Below are 17,391 nucleotides of genomic sequence, written 5' to 3' on the forward strand. Positions count from 1 at the left end.
AACATACCTAAAAATCATTTTATATACAATTGGGGATATGTATACCGTGCTTTGGGAAACACCACATTAAAACTGTACAAAGAAAAAGTGACTTATTAAAATCTAACAAAACAAACAAGTATGGCTGTGACAAAATGTCCCAGATTTCCCAGATTAGTTACTGGTGTTCTAAAGTATTGGTACATGATCCTACAATGAAAACAACTATATAAATACTCCTAGAGTATCCTGCTTAATTTACTCTAATGCTTTTTTAAAAAATAAAAACATTTTAACAGCTGAAATTAGGAGGCTTCTCTCATATCAGACACATTTTATGATCACTGTCCACCAGGCATCAGTTGTGATATTGTTTTCATTATCCATGTATGCTTGAATAACAGAGGCAGAGTGCATGTTAATGTCTTGGCATAAAATCCTAGAGACAACAGCAGAGCAAACATTTCCGCTTAAGATCCATGGTTGTGGGAGTGAGGTACTCAGCAACATTTTGGACACAGGGATCAAAATTAGGCTAGGTTTGCCTAACTGCAAAGCTATCTGGATGGCACCAGATTTTATGTCACACAACAATGAAGAAAAAAGGGCAAAATTTCACTCACATCTATTGTTCCTCCCTTCTCCATAAAACAATTAAATGTTTACTTAATAATATCCCTTAGATTATATGAGCTGATTTACGGAGCAAAAATTTAGGCCAAAATTAAAGCAAACTGGCAGCTAGCCCCCAAGTGTGGTGTCCAATCAAGTGAATGTCTTTGGCAGGGTAAGCAGAGACTCTACCACCTCCTACTATATTACACTTCACCAACTGCACAAATTTACAGCATCTGCCCAGCTCTCAGAGGCATTTGAGCTTGCCATTCCAGAATTAAAGAGTGGCTAAAAGAAAACCTGATGTGCTGACATTTCAAAAATTACTTACACACCCCTATGGGTCTGACTCAAACACATATTTTCTCTGGTACTGACTTTCCACTTCCTCTTATTTATATATGATTAATTGGTTGTCTTTTTATAATAGGCCACTTCAAAATCTTCATAGGAAGAAGCTGGTTATGACTAACTTGCTGTTTCAATCAATAATTACTGAGTATACATAGCAACAAGGGATTTATAGGTGCGTGTCAGGTGTCCACTTGTGTGAGTGCACTCTATAATTCCCTTAACAAACAAATCATTAAATTAGGCTTTGCCTACATTTGCAAATGGAAATTGTACCAAGATTTTTACAAAGCACAAAATTATTTGAAGCATAAAACAGAAATTGTAGACACTAATTAGGAAATGAACACAAATGTATCTAAATCCAACCCATCTGTATCTGTAAGTCCAAAGGATAAAAAAAAGGTAGCTTTGTTTGAGGATCTTTTTTTGATAATCTCAAAGAAAGCTGAACTCTGTGTGTATGTGTGAATATATACAAGTATGTATAGAAATATAAACACACACACACACACACACACACACACACACACACACACATACATTTTAGAGACAAGGGTCTCACTATGTTGCTCAGGCTATCAGGCTGGTCTCAAACTCCTGGACTCCAGCAATGCTTCTAACCTCCGCCTCCTGAGTAGTTGGGACTATAGGCACGTGTCACCAGGCCTGGTAATATTTTTAAAAATTGACTGAAGTCAATTGTTTGTCAGATTCCTTTAGGTTTGACCCGATGCCTTTTTCTGTTCTAGGATACCACATTATATTTACTCATCCTGTCTCCTTAGGCTTCTCTTGCTTATGGTAGTTCCCCAGACTTTCCTTGTTTTTGATGACCTTACTGGAATAAAGTATTTATGTAGTTTCTTTTGCCTTTTGTCTTATAGACTCCATCCATTACCAAAGTTAATTAGGTAAGCACCTTTTGCCCCATGCCCCTATGAGGTTGTGTCATACACTTGTAATAGGTTCCTTTGTTATAGTCTGCATTCTACTGTGGGATTTTGAGATTCCCCAAGATTTTTTGCATACCATCAGGCTTTACTTTTTGTGTTGTACACTTCAGTGGGTTTTGACAGACAGTGTCACATAACTATAATTACAGTATCATACAAATATTTTCATCACCCTAAAAATCCCCTGTGCTTCACCTATTCAATCCTTCCTCCTTTCTCCCATCCCCTACACCCCTGATCTTTCCACTCTATAATAGTTTTGCCATTTCCAGAACGTGTATGAGAATAATACAGTATGTAAACTTTTTACATTGCCTTCTTTCACTTAGCAATAGCATTTAAGACCCATTTATGTCATTTTGCAGCTTGATGGCCCATTTCTTCTTACTGCTGAATAATATTCCATTATATGGATATACCACAGTTTGTTTATTCATTCACCTATGGAAAAACATCTTGGTGGCTTCCAGTTTTGACAATTATGAATAAAGCTGCTATAAACATTCAAGTGCAGGTTTTTGTGTAGACATGTTTTCAACTGATTTGGGGAAATACCTAGGAGCATGACTGCAGAATCATATGGTGAGACTATGTTTAGCTTTGTAAGAGACTGCCAAATTGTCTTCCAATTTTGCATTCCAACCAGCAGTGAATAAGAACTCCTGTTGATTCACAATATTGCCAGCAGTTGGTATGGCCAGTTTTTCAGATTTTAGCCATTTTAAAGGGTGTGCAGTAGTATCTTGCTGTTATTTAATTTGCAATTCCCTATAAGACAAAAGTGTTGAGCATTTTTTTGTATGTTCATTTGCCATCTGTGTGTTTTCTTTGGCAAAGTGTCTGTTCAAATCATTTGCTCATATTTTAATTGGGTTGTCTGTTTTCTTATTAAGTTCAGATATTTTTAATGAAGGAATTATGCTTTCTTTTAAAATTCACATAATTTGCTAGACAACAGATTACAAATCAGTCTCATCAGTTTGTCCAGGTCTGCATTTCATGTAGGAACCAATAACAAACTACTCAACTTCTCAGTTTTCTTTTTAAAAGCAGCAGAAAAATATAATCAACCCAAAGGTCACAATCTCTTATAGAGATAAGATTAAAGAGATTAAGGTACCTTCACAGAAATAGTGCACACCATAGCTTTTAACATGCTCACTATAAATTCTGAGCAAATTTGGGCTTTATAAAAGACCTAGAGTTGTACTGTTTAAAATGAGTAATGAGTGACATAGCTTGTCCACTATCAGGACTCTAGCATACATCTATGTTTCATTTTCATACCTCTGTCAAACTTAATGACGCAGACTGCAAGCTAGCTGACGTCAGTTAACTGGTAACTTTTCTCAAGAAGTAGTCGGCATTTCATTTGGAAATGTGGCTAACAACTATTTAAAGGCAACTAACTTCACTTTATGTAGAAATTACAACTGCATTCCATCAACACACGTGGTGAAACTGCATTCCATGAATACACGTTGATGAAAGCATTTACCCAAAAGTTTAAAAAAAAAAAGAAAGAAAGAAATGAGAAAAAAGCAATTGGAGAGTTTCTTGGACATTCTCTGTGTGAAATTGTTTCTTTTCTTTTTCTTTTTTTTTTTGGCGTTGGGGTAGGAGCAGTTCCCAGCATTTTACTATGAAAAGTTTCAAATATACTTAAAAGTTGAAATAATTATATGGTTAACATCTATACACATCATCTAAGTTTTTAAATTATGTAACACTGTATTTGTTTACCACACTTCCATCTACCATTCTTCTATTTAGCAAATCACCTTTTGTGTGAAATTGTTTTTTGAAAGAAGAAAATCTTTTTTGAGAGTAAGTATTAACTGTTGTTTTATAGTATGCTTGACAAAACCAGAAAGGTACTTCTATTGTTCCTATTTTTAAATGACTCCCCTGTCCATACCCACACCAAAACCAATTATATAAAGATCTTATATCAGTTATTTTTCTCTGATTGACACCAGAAATTGAGGCTATACATTAGGTACAGAGAATAACCTTCCCCTCTGAAAAATCCATGGGAAAAAATTCAATTAAAGCCTAAGATTAAAAGGAATTTAACTGTATTTTAAAAATAAAGGCATATGTAAAATGTTACATTAGTATGCTTTTAAAATAGTTACAGGTAACCTATAACTATTCAATGTATTGTAAACAAGAGTCTCTAAGTTACGACTGCCAATTCAAGGGAAGAATTAAAAAAAAGAAGGGAAACAGGAGTATCTGGACTAGCATACAAAGAAATAATTCACAAATCTTTTATAATTGTTTCCAAAAACGAAACACACACACACATTCAAACACAAAAATACAAAATAAATACAGTCCTATCAGATTAAAAATAGGAGTGTAATCAACAGAATTGTTACTAAAATGTTTGATTCCATCCCAAATTTGGAAATATAATTTAAGTCTTATTCACATATACAGTCATCCTTCAGTATGCTCAGGAAATTGGTTTCAGGACCACCTACTTATATCCAAATCATCCCTGTATATACCCAAATCAGAGCATAAGCAAATCTTTGCAGAGCTCATGTGTATAAAAAGTCAGGGGCCAGGCATAGTGGCTCATGGCCGGGCATGGTGGCTCAAAAGTGTGTAATTCAAGCACTTTGTAGGCCAAGGCGGGTGGATCACCTGAGGTTGGGAGTTCAAGACCAGCCTGACCAATATGGTGAAACTCCATCTTTAAAAAAAAAAAAAAGTCAGTCCTTAGTATATACATATTTTGTATTCTGAGAACACTGTATTTTTAATCCTCTTTTGGTTGCAAAAAAATCCACATATAAGTGGACCAGCAGAGTTCAAATCGTTGTTCAAGAGTCAACTGTAGTTTCCTTTTCAATAAATAATATTTATTTGTGGGCTTTTTCTTTTTTAAAAATGTAGTAACATATAGAAGAAAATGCAACCAAACAATGATTCCATTGCCCAGGATAATCTGCTTATATACCAAAATAAGTAAACACAAATATATACATATGATTAGATAATTCGAAGCTATCTGGCAACTTTTCTATCAACTGCTTCAGATATACAAATTATTGAAATTCTCCTCCACTCCTTTTTACTGGAGCAACATCAATCATACAACTTTAGATCTATTTTTTACAGGGAAAATATTTTATGGAGAAACACTTCTATTCGACAGGATTTTTTGCTATTGCTGCAAAGACCATGAATTTATAAATATACAGGAATATGGTGTTATCTCTTGTTGGATCTAATGAAATTAAAGTTTCTTTTGTAAATGAGGTAAAACATCTATTCAAGTGCTTAGCACTCAAATCTTTATTCTCTCTAACTAGATTAAATACATGGCATTACTTTTTTAAAAAATCACTGGCATCTTCAACTTTTTAAATGACAGAGAAAGTTAAGAGCTACAATTCAGGCAAAATAAACTCCATTTTCTCATGTGACACTGGAGGGAACATTTTGTGCAAACATTACTGGTAACCCGTTATAACTCTGTGGAGCAATGTCTCTCATGTATCTAAAACAATGCTATTTGACAATCCTATCCCTCTCTGATTCATGTCCCCAACCACAGAGAAGCTACTGACTTCCACTGTTCTTAAGCTGCTTAACAAGTCTTGGCAGATAATCTTACTTTCTAATTTACTGAAATAACTTAAATCATCTGACATCTTCTCTTAACCACCTGTGGTAGCCAGCCCCCATGATGGTATCCAACAATCTCGAGCCAGTTACCCAGCTAAACTGCGGCAATTTCCTGACCCACAGAAATGTTTATCATTGTTTTACACACTATTATTTGGGATGATTTGTTACGCAGCAACAGAAAGTTAATGTAATCCATTTAACTATTCCAAAAGCTTGTTAAAAGCGTGTAAATCCTCAAATTTAAGAAACACACTTCTCTCAGCTTTCATCTTTATCCTTCTGCCAAACTCCTCCAGAAGAGTCCACACCAATCATGCTGCTGAAACTGCTTTCTTAAAGGTCAATCGATAGTCTCATCATTGCCACATTAACGGTCTCTGCTTCTTTCTCATACTGTTGATGTCTATGCAGCTTTTGATGACTGGAAATCTTTACATTCTTGGCTTCCACCGCACTTACTTCTCCTTAGCTCTGACCCAGGAAGAATTTTCCAACTTGGACTGATTTTCTAACTTCCTTCATGTGTTGTATTTTTATTTATACCCACTAAACATTTTAATTCTGATTTGCATCCTTACCTTATCCCACAACTGGCATAATGACAGCAACAAAAGCAACTGGCACAATTAAAATTTACTGAGCACTTATGTGCCAGGCCATATGCCAAGCTCCTCACATATCACATATATCATTCCATACATATTTATTTAGCCTGTCCATTAACTCCTTGGTGCCTAAATATATTCTGCAATTCTGGGTAATATACTGCTTTAGTTAATCTTTCCCTTCCTGGGAGTAAACTGCATTCTACATGCCTAATTCTCTTGTTTACTATAATATCACTCATCTCCCTGGCATATAGAATAATGCTTAACATATAGTAGGTATTTACAGAGCAAAGAGTAAAATATTTGTTGCATGACTAAAAAAACCTCATATATTCTCCTTTTAATATTATATTAATTGATATGATAAGTTTAAAAATCATAATTACAACATGGGGATGAATCTTCAGTGTTGCCATTTTGAAGGTCAAAACCAGTCAAATACTGGCCATTGCATTTACTTAATTTAGACAATATTGTTCTAAGGCAGACTCATTGCCATGACTATAAAACACAATCAAAATAATTCCAGCAGTAATTGCAGTATTGAGGAAAGAAGTCATGGAGGACATTTTCTGGAGAGGGAAGAAGGATTAGAAGCATCGCAGGTTATGTTTAACATATTAAGAGGTAACAGTAGCCGATAGACAATCGGTAGTAGATCTGGAAGATAGTAATCACATTTGCAAGAAAATATATGAAAAACGTGTGTCTCACCTTCATCTCCTCCATGTTCTAGTAATAGTTCCTGGCCCACAGCCATCCAGGCTGTGAATCCCTTAGGCAGTCTAGGCTCTGCCCTTAACAGAACTTTTTTTTTTAGACAGAGTCTCACTCTGTCACCCAGGCTGGTGTGAAGTGGCATGATCTCAGCTCAATGCAACATCTGCCTCCCAGGTTCAAGCAATTCTCCTGCCTCAGCCTCCTGAGTAGCTGGTACTACAGGCGCCTGCCATGATGCCCGGCTAATTTTTGTATTTTTGTTATAGATGGAGTTTCACCATGTTGACCAGGCTGGTCTTGAACCCCTGCCCTCAAATGATTCACCCGCCTCAGCCTCCCAAAGTGCTGGGATTACAGGCACCACGCCCGGCCAATAGAACATTTAACTACTAGAAGGTAACATTAGTTTAGGATCTCTAAGAATCACCTATACTAAGATGTGTCCAATGTCATTCTCTTAGATTAATCTGTTTTCAAAGACAGCTGTAATAAAAAAAACCAAAGGAGCCTGCCTATTTTGCTGCAAAAAATTTTGTACAGCAAATTGTCTATTATACCACCCAGTGTTCCTAAATAAAAACCTGCATGAGACATTCTATTCAAGGTAAAACTGTCTCTCTGGATAAACCAAAGTGCCTCTTCTTTCTGACAGCATGCTAGCTTGTATTTCCCTTCTACAATGGGAAACAAAGCTAAAACTGAAGTTCAACTACAGCAACGTTATTGACTTCTATGTTTAGCAAGTTTGCATTTCGTGATTTTCTTTACTTCTAAACTTATCTATATTTTATTACCTATATTTATCTTTTAAGTTTTCCAGAAAAAAACAGTAAAAATAAAGGTAATTCATACTCAACATTATACAACCTTTTCTAATACATCTTACTTATAAGTTGGGGGTCAACTTATTGTTAAAATTATCATTTTACCTTTGGAGATACAAATTAATTCAGAAAGCCAAAAGTCAGTGCTTCTTCAAGCTACTGATATTATATTTACCATGTCGGCAATTATTGAGTGCCTATGATAGCTCATATTGGCTAGAACAATTTTTTTTAACTTGCGGAATTACTTAAGACTAAATTTAAAACTGCTAAAACTTTTATAGGGGTACCAGAGTAGAATAGGTTCTTTAATGGCTCATTTTATGACGTGTTCTCAGAAGAATACGATTATATAATTTCAAATATAAGAATGTTTTAAAATTTTTAACAAGCATAACTCAAAGTGGGAGGGGATGCTGTTATCTAAACTACTATATGTACCGCCCCTCACCTCCACACACAAGGATAAAATGTTAGCCATTAATATGTGAGAGGCCGTATTTCTTTGGCCATTTCTGCATGCTAGAAAGCACTAAACACTCAATAAATAGTTACTCAGTGTCTGGAATCTATTACGGCTTCTGTATTATTTGAAACTCATAACATGTTTTTATATTTTACATTAAAAAAAAAAAAACAACAACCCTCTGGCTAGCTGGCTAACCTAAACAAGCTTAAACTGACTGGGAAGTTCCAAGTATCACAAAAGAAGAAATAGCTTTTAGTAAGCAGATACATTTCAGAGCAAAAAAAAAAAGGAAATATGCTGCTTTCAAATGAAAGGCAGCATCCACCCAAGCATATTGATTGATGTGATAAACAATTCCTGGTTTTCACCTTCAGATGGGCTCTTAACACTATCTGGCAGACAATCCTTTCATTTCCTTTCCTTCTCCCTCTAGCAGCTATTCTAAAATTTTTGTCACTCTCCTTAAGCTACCCTCCTAATCACTCCCATGCCCCAAGCAAATATTTGTTGCCCTCAAATCTTAGGGTAGTTACACCACCCTCCATCATATATCCCTGGGTCTTCCCAACTTTCCTGGTACCTTGTCCTAACAATTGGTTCTTCTCTTCCCCCCATTTTCAACCTTTTCTCTCTACTGGCTCCTACTGCCAGCTGAAAAACACAGTGGCTCTGTGCACTTCTCCCTCCCTCCCAGGTCCTTCCCTCCTCCATTAACCGTCGCCTTAATTCTATTCTCCCTACCTCCCCAGCAAAGGCCACTGATGTCTCCTTAACTAACAAAGTCAAAGGGTGCTTCTTGGTCTTCACCTCACAGGGCTGATATGTAGCACTTGAGACAGTTAACAGTCCCCTCTCCTGGTTTTCCTCATCTCAGTCTTCTGGTTCTTTTATGCTAAGCATTTCTGCCAGGTCCGCTCTGCTGATTTATAAATTCCTTCGCCAGCACCTAGACATTTGTTTCCTTTAAGATTCTACCTCCAACCCCCCTTCATTTTACACACTCCATCCTTAAGTGGTTTAACCCATTCCTTATTAATCTTATCATTCAATAACAATACTGATGTTTTAACTAAACCTATACATTCTAAATATATTGCTCTAATAATATTAGTATTATCATTATTATGCTGTGTAGAGCCCTATATCCAACTTTTGCTTCTCAACAAAAGGAATATCCTATCTGTATTTCAGACTTAAAATGTCCTATTTTTACTCCCAGTTAAACCTGTTTTCACCCTGAAAATTCATGTCTCAAACACAATTCAAATGCTAGAGAGAATAGTTTTCCCTCTTACATTTGCTACCTGCCAACCCGTCATCAAACCTAACATTATGTCTCCTTAACCTACGTATCATCTTTATTTCTACTGCCACAGTTTAAAATCCTTGTCCCATTTTCAACTGTACTGTTTCAAACATTAAGGAATCTAGGCCCAATCTCCTCCTCCAATTTATCCTCCACACTGCTTCAAGTTTATCTAATATGTGGTTTGCTCTGCTCTGCCCTCCTACTGTAACCCTTAAAATGACCCTCACCAAAGCCTACAGGCTTGTCTATGCTCCTCAGCATGGCACACAAGGCTTTTCAGATCTGCCTTCCCCAACTGTCTGTGCTCCCTGCCCCCCAAGCACCTCACACTGAATACTCTAGCAGCACTGAATGACCTGTTCCCTGAAGACATCTGTAATCTTTCGGTCTTGCTGTTCACTCTTGTGTAGAGTGCCACGCGTCCCTGCTTTTCTGCTTAGCAATTTTTCTTTTTCCAAAGAAACCATGCTTAGTAAATGCTTACTCATCCTTCAAAACCCAACAGACATAATCTGCTCTGAAAGGCCACCCACACTCTCATATCCTTGGCCAGAAGAAATCATTCCCTATCCATGCCACTGCACACAATACACATACTTCTCTTACTGTACACGGCACCTGCTCCAGAGGGATCAGTCACCATTTGAAGATTTAGGTCACCTGGGTCTGGAATGTGTAAATGATCCCATGTTTATGTCACTATCTGACATAAATGATCTTTTTATAGATGCTATTTCCCCTATGTGGTAGACTACAAGTTCTCTGAAGTTCCTGGAAATCTAGTATAGGTACGGGTACAAGACTGAAAACAATTCTTCAATTCAGAGATTAAGAATTTTGGAGTTACACAGATCTGGCCTTAATTCTGACTCTGCCACTTATAGTCACTGTAAACTTGAAGTTAAAAAAAAAAAAACAAACCCACTCTCACCATGTTTTCTTCTTTCTGAAATGGGAATAATATCTTCCCTGTAGATGCTGTGAGGATATGTTTGATGAATTTATGAACATACTGGTCATGCAACATTTCAAAAACTATAAATATTTAAGATTAAAACTACACTAGTGAGCATGGATTAATTTTTCTTTTCTTTTTTTCTTTTATTCGAGACAGGGTTTTGCTCTGTTGCCCAGGCTGGAGTGCAGTGGCATGATCTTCACTCACTGCTACCTCTGTCTCCTGGGTTCAAGCAATTCTCGTGCCTCAGTCTCCCAAGTAGCTTGGATTACAGGCACCCGCTACTAGGCCTGGCTAATTTTTGTATTTTTAGCAGAGGTGGGATATAACCATGTTGGCCAGGCTGGTCTTGAACTCCTGGCCTCAGGTGATCTGCCTGCCTCTGCCTCTCAAAATATTGGGATTACAGGTGTGAGCCACTGCAAGCAGCTGATTAATTTTTCAAAATCTACTTACCAACACATTTACTTGAAAGTAATGTTTTAACAGATATCTATATCTATCTATATAGATAGATATAGGTATAGATATATAAGTGTGTGTGTATTATTTTTTTGAGATGGAATCTCACTCTTGTCTCCCAGGCTGGAGTGTAGTGGTACCATCTCAGCTCACTGCAACTTCCGTCTCCTGGGTACAAGCAACTCTGCCTCAGCCTCCTGAGTAGCTGGGACTCCAGGTATAGGCCACCACGCCTGGCTAATTTTTGTATTTTTGGCAGAGGCAGGGTTACCATGCTGGCCTGCTGGTCTCGAACTCCTGACCTGAGATGATCTGCCTGCCTCAGCCTCCCAAAGTGCTAGGATTACAAATGAGCCACCACACCTGGCCAACCATGTTTAAGATCTTTTAATCCTTGTAACAGAAAGAAGCATGAGATCACTAATTTCTCTATTTACCTAAACCCAACACGACTGACTTTCAATTACTTCCTCTGACTAATTACTCAATAACTCTAGTGCCTTAAAAGAAACCGAAGAAAAAAATAACCAAAAGCCTAATAGACTTTTAGAAAATTAGAACTAATAGACATTAGAAAATTAGAAAAAAAGAGATATGAAAAAGTCATTTGTCTTCAAGATGGCCATTATTCAACAGCATCAGATTAAAGCTGATAGAAATCAGGAGCCACCAAAGTACCAATATTAAAATTGCAGGATCATGAATGACTTTTCTCCTTTTTACTCATCCATTTGTAAACCTTTTCTACAATAAGAATACATCACTTTTTATAACAAAATTATCAAAAAAATTTTTTAATGAAGCCAGGTGAAAAGCAGAATTATAAAATTGTGTATTCCACGTGATCCCAACTGTGACAGACTTAGCAGATATGACTAAATTGTCAAAGTCACCAACATTGTGGTTATTTGTTACAGTAGTCACAGGAAACTAACACAGGCCTCCGTTAATTAAAATTTATAGAAGGTCATTGGTCTGGACTGAGCTCCTGAATTAGGCTCAACAGACCAAAGTAAAATGGAGTTACTCATGCTGAAGTTCACACCACCAAGCCAAAACTAAGTTGTTTATCTGACCTTCCAAGAAATCAGGAGAGGAATGGAAATAACAGCCAAATCCCTGAGTAGGCCAATTTTAGCTGGCATGATAAGGCAGTACCTCCTGCTTTAAACTTTACAAGGAAAGTAACTTTGAAACAACCAATCTGCTTTTTGTTCTCTGCTTTGGCTTTCTTCAGCCGTTTTTTGTCACTAAAACCAACCTCCTCTGCTCAGCTTATCACAATACTCATTCTATTTCATAGGATGAGGTCTTACCTGAGTCTAGAATTGCAAATATAAGCCAATGAAGATCTTTAAAATAAATTTTTTGTAACTAGGTCTTTTGATATCTTCTACTGACTTAAAACAATAGAAATTTATTTTTTGTGGGCTCTAAAGGCCAGAAATCACGCAAAAATCAGTTTTAATATGCAGAAATTAAGGTGTTGAGAGGGATTCCATAGGCTGTAAAGGAAAATCAGTTCTTTGCCTCTTCCAGCTTCTGATGTCTACTGACATGCTTTGGCTTGTGGTCCCATCACTCCATCACTGCCTCAGGAGTCACACTGCTCTCTAAAATCTCCCCTCCCCTTATAAGGACACTTGTGATTGCATTTGCCACTGCCCTCCTCACCAAGATCAAGGAAAACCTCATTCTCAAGGTCCTCAGCACATCTGCTAAGTCTCTGTCACAGAAAGTAACCTTCACAGGTTCTAGGATCAGAACATTATCAGTACACACTCGGAAGTGGGAGGACACTATTCACCTTGGTGGGGACATGATATGTTTTATAAAACCCAAGAATAAAGTGTAGGGGCAACTCTCTATCTTATTCATACCTTTGGTATATCTGTAGTACTTTTACAATAATTATTTCATAGTTTTTAAAAAAAGAAAAAGGGTATAACATAATATTCTTCCATAAATCCTAGACAACACCTCCATAAACCTTAAAAAACATTGCTAAGTTTCAATGTCCTTGTTAAAATTTATAAACAGATCAACTCTTTAAATATGAGAAAAAATTGCTTACTGAGAAAGTGGAGAAAAAAGGCAGTGAAAAAGACAATGTCTCTGATCAACCAGGAAACGCATACACTGATTAAGTCTCCCAACATTCACATCCTTTGTTCTATAATTTCTACTTCTTATTAACCTTAGTAATCCATATCCCAGATAAAAACTTTACTGGCTAGATATTAACTGCTGTACTTCTTCCTTTTCTGCCTCTGACAACTTGTTCTCAAAGGGAAAATATGTTTCTGATATACTTAAAAATCATACTTTATTATTGAGTTAAACTATAATTCAGATATTTATTTTCAAGGAAAATATATAGCTCCAAAAAATTTATGCATATATCAGAAACATACCTTTCTGACAAAAAAAAAATCATTGCTTATCTGAAATGGAAAATAACCGAAAGATGTGTGCTGGACAGCAGACAAGCTGTACACCAGACATCAAGAATGGGAAAAGATCCCAACTCCTAAAATCCAGAACCTCTTCCGCTGTAAATCATTCATGCTAAATTACAGCTAGGGGGAGAAGTTCTATTTGTATTAATAAGTCACATGTCCTCTGTTCTGTACTTAAAGAGCTTTTTTCACCTTTACAAAGTAGATTTCTGACTTACAATTTTTAAAATGTCAGAAATAAAAATCTCTGAATATTTGTAGCATTTTACTAAGACGTTATGAGGAGACTTCAAAAAGTCTGTGGAAAAATGGATTTAAAAGATAAAAATTACAAACTAATCCTTAACATAGATTCCATTAGGGTTAAAACACTTTTGTAAATGAGAATACCAGTCATTTAGTCCATCTGTAAATAACTAAGAGCCCTGAGAATTGAACCATGTTGATGTAGTCTTTTTCACATTATTAACTGAATACAAACGGGCATCCTTTAAGATTTCTTAACATTAGGAAACAAGAAGTCAGAAGGAGCCAAATCAAGAGGATAAGATGGATGCCTCATGACCTCACAAAATTCCCTTGATTGATGAAAGGAATAAGCACAAGCATTGTTGTGGTGGAGAAGAACTCTCTGGGGATGATTTCCCAGACATATTTCCGTCAAAGCTTTGACTTTCTCAAAACATTCTCATAATAAGCAGATGTTAGTAAGAAAGTCGACAAGCAAAATGCCTTGAGCATCTTCCAGAATTGTTGCTGTGACCTTTGCTCATGACCAGTTCACTGCTCTCCATCAGTTCACTTTTGCTTTGACTGGACCACTCCCACCTCTTGGTATCCATTGCTTTGATTGTATTTTGTTTTCAGAACCATACTGGTAAAGCTGTATTTCATTTCCTGTTAGAATTTTTCAAAGAAATGCTTCAGGATTTTGATCCCACTTGTTTAAAATTTCCACTGGAAGCTCTGCTCTCCTCTGAAGCTAATCTGGGTGCAAGAGTTTTGGAACTCACTGAGTGGAAAATTTGCTCAACTAATTTTTCAGTCAGATTTGTGTATGCTGAACCAGTCGAGCTGTCTATGGTGGTGGCTCCTATTTCAGCTGTTAACTGTCAGTCTTCAATTAGAAAATGAACAAGATTTATTTTTTCCTCGAAAATTGATATGGATGGTTTGGTACTGCAAACTCCAATCTTTAACATCGTCCTGTCCCCTCCTAAAATGAGGCATCCATCCTTCCACCTAAGCTTCATCATAAATTTGACATTTATTCTTGTTTCAGTTTTAGCAGAATTCATGTTGCTCTGATAGGAGTTCTTTTCAAACTGGTATCTTATCCTTCTTAGTGCCTCAAACAGGATCCTGTTCAGACATGCTATACACATCAGTACTTTATTTTGGCGCAAAAAAAAAATTATGAAATCCATGTACATGCACAATTTCATCATAATATGCATTTTCCATAAATTTTTAAAGTCCCCTCATATTTTACATTATTTCTGTATAAATTGCATATTCAATTTCAAGTACTTTATTTTGAGATAAATACAGCTACTAAACCACAAAATATCAATTCTATACTAAACTTAATGGAAACTCTATTTCCATTCTCAGGGACAATCATATTGATGTCAAATATTTGAGACTAACATTCAATCTGCAGAATACCCTGGGTCAAGTAACCGGCCCATCTTAGGCTTTTAAGTAGCTAAGTATAGGAGGTCTTGCACCTAGATCTATTAATATTTGTATTCTCTCTTTTTAGTATAAACAAGGATTTCAGAACATGTACAGTCATTAAGTTAAAGCAAAGAAAACTGCTATCTAAATTAGGTTTCAAATTTCACAGGAATGCCAAAAAATGAAAGTTGAGCTGAAAACTGAATCCAATGATCAGTTTTTCAAAATACAATTTAAGAAAAAGTAGGTGGGTAGGCCAGTGGGGCAGACAATAAGTATTCTACCTCCATGAGTATGATGGATTTCAATGAAGAGGCAGAAGGTTTAAATTAAAGTGAAAAGATAAACTTTTTTTTTTTTTTTTTTTTTTTTTTTTTTTTTGAGACAGAGGTTTTGCTCTGTTGCCTAGGCTGGAGTGCAGTGGTACAACTTCAGCTCACTGCAATCTCCTACTCCTGGGTTCAAGCAATTCTCCTGTCTCAGCCTCCTGAGTAGCTGAGATTACAGGTGCCCGCCACCACATGCAGCTAATTTTTATATTTTTAGTAGAGATGGGGTTTCGCCCTGTTGGCCAGGCTGGTCTCGAACTCTTGACCTTAGGTGATCCACCCACCTCGGCCTCCCAAAGTACTAGGATTACAGGTGTGAGCCACCACGCCCAGCCTAAATAAACATTTACTGAATGCCTACTTTGTGACTAACACCATGCTAGGTTCTTGGGAGTAACTTTAATTAGCGGAAACTTGTGAGAATTATCAAAATCTTTACTCAGTCACTATTTCATTACAAATCTTTCATGTAGTCACTGCCTATACTCCTAGTGTAATGTATACTCCTAGTGGCTTTCAAAAATGCCATTTTAACTTATATAGCTATTACAATCACCTTAACTACTAATAATACACTTTACATCTCATTACCCTGTAATTCTAAGATTACAAAATAGAAGAAAAAAAGCAAACTGACAATTTTCCTTCACTTATCCAGATATTTTAATATAAAAATTTATAGTTACAATTATTGAAATGCTTGCCAAATGTTTAATATTACATATTACATTTCTCTTAGTAACCCTTATGCCAGAAACAATTAAGTTCAAGAATAAAGTTCTGAATAAGATATTAAAGGGCAAGAAGTTCTCCTATGAACAATCCTTTATGGCCTGCTTTTCCCCAAATGTACTTGGCCACAAAACCCATTTTCATCTACCACCACTTAGGATCTTTAAGCACTATGGAGATTCATCAAAATTAAGAAAATAAGTGCTCCTTAATGCGCAGATGTTAAGTTAAATAAGTAGATAAATTTAATGATTTGAAAGTGAATAAGATATATAGATACATAGTTAATATCTAGAAACCTGGCAAAGAGACCTTTGCTAGCAATAATTTTTCTTTCTGCATTCTTCTTTTATTTTCTTAGCATGTCTCCACACTTTCCTTTAATAGATCTTCTATTCATTATTTCTCTTCTATTGAAGATCATGAAGATTTATGACTAGAGACATCTGGGACTCAATAAATACGATAAAATAGTGTAAAATAGTACAATTTTGCCATGAAAATTTTGTGACCATCCAGTTTACAGTAAATATGAGAGAACGAAGTTAAAACCACATCTGTCACCATTTAATTACATAACACACATGGAATATGTATTTCTGAGATTAGTTTCAAAGGCTACAAAAGACTAACTTATAGATTTTATACACTTGAAATATTTTAGTTAAAAAAAAAATTTAATAAAATTTGTTTTTTTTTCTCCCCACAATGGCTCTTAGTGACTTATACCCTTCATGAACCTTTGTCATAGTACATGAAATAATGTTGTTTTAGAAACTGTAAATGAACCATTTTATTGCCATGGTAAAGTGTTATACTAAAAGTAGGTGGAAATAAACAGCGTATGCATAATGTGCAAGGTCAAACAAGTGAGTCAGTGTGAAGAAGTGGGAATAGATTTCCTGAGTCCTGTCACCCAGTCCTCATCTCCAAACGCTAACACTCCCTTTTCATGAATATATAAGCTTAAGTATACACCTACCTCCTTCACATGCCAATCCTGGAAAATGGCATAGTGGGGGAAGTTCACAAAATAAAGATATTTCAGGAAAGCCTCACATAATTGCCTGGCATTTGAAGGTACTAAGCTTTCAGTAGTCTCTTCCTATTGCTCCCACCCCCCACATAATTTTTCTAGAACTCTTTAAAGCATCTTATATGCCTCAAATTCCCTATCTGACATTTATGTGTACTAACAAACATGATTTTCCCTGAAGGAAATAAATATGGTAATTTTATACTTTTTCTTTCAATCTTCAAAAAGTATAATGGTTTATCTCCAACAGAGTAATGCT

General features: G+C 36.1%; 1 protein-coding gene across 37 annotated transcripts in view; it reads right to left on the bottom strand.

The window, feature by feature from the left end:
- PLEKHA5 (pleckstrin homology domain containing A5) overlaps nucleotides 1-17,391 on the bottom strand; it is a 246,104-nt gene that overhangs the window by 147,733 nt on the left and 80,980 nt on the right. The gene's annotated exons all lie outside the window — the stretch shown is intronic.

Source organism: Saimiri boliviensis, chromosome 7 (genome assembly GCF_048565385.1).
Source record: "Saimiri boliviensis isolate mSaiBol1 chromosome 7, mSaiBol1.pri, whole genome shotgun sequence".
Classification (NCBI taxonomy): domain Eukaryota; kingdom Metazoa; phylum Chordata; class Mammalia; order Primates; family Cebidae; genus Saimiri; species Saimiri boliviensis.